This window comes from Myotis brandtii, unplaced genomic scaffold, assembly GCF_000412655.1.
Source record: "Myotis brandtii unplaced genomic scaffold, ASM41265v1 scaffold32, whole genome shotgun sequence".
NCBI classification, from domain to species: Eukaryota; Metazoa; Chordata; class Mammalia; order Chiroptera; family Vespertilionidae; genus Myotis; species Myotis brandtii.
Genome location: NW_005362269.1, coordinates 6,757,607 through 6,760,000, shown reverse-complemented (window position 1 = coordinate 6,760,000; position 2,394 = coordinate 6,757,607).

Genomic DNA, 2,394 nt, shown 5'->3' with positions numbered 1-2,394 from the left:
CCCCACCCCCCCCTCATAGCAAGTGTCCCGCCCTGCCCTAGCCACTCCGTGCCTGTGCACGAACGCTGCCCAGAGGCCCAGAGCAGCCAGGGAGGGGCGGAACACATGGCGATGACACAAGCGTTCTGGCCCAGCCACCGCCATCTTTGTCATGTCAATTTGCATATTCCCTCCTTATTGGCTTTGGGCGCCGCCATCTTTGTCGCCGAGTGACAATTAATTTGCATGTTCTGTCTTTATTAGATAGGACTAGAGGCCTGCTGCACAAAAATTCATGCACTTGTGGGGGGGGCTCCCTCAGCCCAGCCCAGCCCTCTCGCAGTTGGGGAGCCCCCTGCAGAAGGCAACCGGTGGGTCGATCAGGGGACTGTGTAGGCCGGCAAGCAGACAGCCCTGCCCCGGCAATCGCTCCCCCACCACTGCTGGTTGACGCCCCTCTCCCATCACCGTCCCTCCCTCTGCCTGCTGCCACATGCCTTGGCTGGCCTGGTGCTGACTGCTCACCGGCCCCGCCCCCCACCGACTGGTCATTCTGTGGTTCGGTTGATTTGCATATTACACTTTTATTACATAGAATGAGCATGGAGAGAGTGTGAAAAATTACATACTGAGCTTAACAGGATTACCATAGTGAAGTGAAAATAAATAAAAAAGGATTAACTTTTGTTTATGCATTTTTGGATTGTTTACTTGTTGAAATGAATGTATTTCTCCTGTTCCCACCCCCCCTTCCACCTCAGGCAACAATGGTTCTAATTTATTTCACCTTAAGTTAATTTTGCCTGTTCTAGAATTTTATATAAATGAAGATAGAACTTCTGTGTCTGGCTTCTTTTGTTCACTATTATGTTTAGGGGATACATCCAGGTTGTTGCATATATTACTACTTCATTTCTCTTTATTGCTGAAACATATTTCATTCAAACAAGGTACCACAATTTGTATGACCACATCCTATTGATGGGCATTTTGGTTGTTTCTAGATTTTTGGCTATGGTGAATAAAGGTGCTATGAACATTCTTGCCTAAGAATTTTGACACAGATTTCCAACTGAATTTATGGGTCAAAGGGTGGATATATGAAATATTTGTATACATATTTTACTTTTGTAATAAAAAGTAACAAAAACATCCCTAACCGGTTTGGCTCAGTGGATAGAGCATCAGCCTGCGGACTCAAGGGTCCCAGGTTCGATTCCAGTCAAGGGCATGTACCTTGGTTGCGGGCACATCCCCAGTAGGGAGTGTGCAGGAGGCAGCTGATCGATGTTTCTCTCTCATCAATGTTTCTAACTTTCTATCCCTCTCTCTTCCTCCCTGTAAAAAATCAATAAAATAAAAAAAGTAACAAAAACATTTCAAAGAAAAAATTTTGAAGAAAGAGAATGAATCTGTATTTAAGAAGATAATAATACTTTCTTTTTCTCCAGTCCCTCCTCTCAGTAGGTATTTGGGTCTGTCAGATCTTAGGCTTCCTAGGTCAAGCCAGCAACTCACCACTTTTCAATGCGAATTATCAAAGATGGGGAAATTCTAAAGTTATGCCTCCAAAGAGGAACTAGATTTAGATCTCACCCACCAGAAGCTGTAGATTCAAGTATGTACTAGTTCAAGAGAACTGCTAACACACAGGAAAACCTGACAGGGAATCAAACCCAGGACCCTTTGATGCACGGTATGATGCTTCAACCAATTGAGCCACACTGGCCAGGAGTAGCTTCCACAGACAGAAACCACTTGCAAACAAAACTTATGACACTAGTTTTCGATGATAATAACAAGCGGTCACCAGAGTAGATACTTAGCATTAAAAAGAAGGAAAGAGTAGGTTCTGAAAATAGTCAAATCAACATGTAAAGAAAGAGAGTAGCAGAAGTAACCTCACCGCAAGGGAAGGTTTATAAATAAACTGTGAAGCAAACCTTGGTAAATTCCAAATCTAAACTGAAAGTCCAAGTCTCTATGATAATCCCATCAGTATCACAAAGACCTATTCCATGAAAAATTTGGCTGGAATATACATATATATTTAAAGATTTTTGTTTATTTCAGAGAGGAAGGGAGAGGGATAGAGAGATAAAAACATCAATGATGAGAGAGAATCATTTACTGGCTGCCTCCTATACACCCCACACTGGGGATCAAGCCTGCAACCTGGGCATGTGCTCTCACTGGGAATCGAACTGTGACCTCCTGGTTCAAATGTTGACACTCAACCACTGAGCCATACTGGCCGGGCAAGAGCTTTGTTTTTTTATATTTACATTCCTAATATCTATATAGTGCCTGGCACATGGCAGACACTCAGTAAATAGTTAATGAATGAGTCAATACATTAAAATAAAATATCTAATTGCTGTTCTCTATTTGATAGAATTTTATTTTTATTAATTA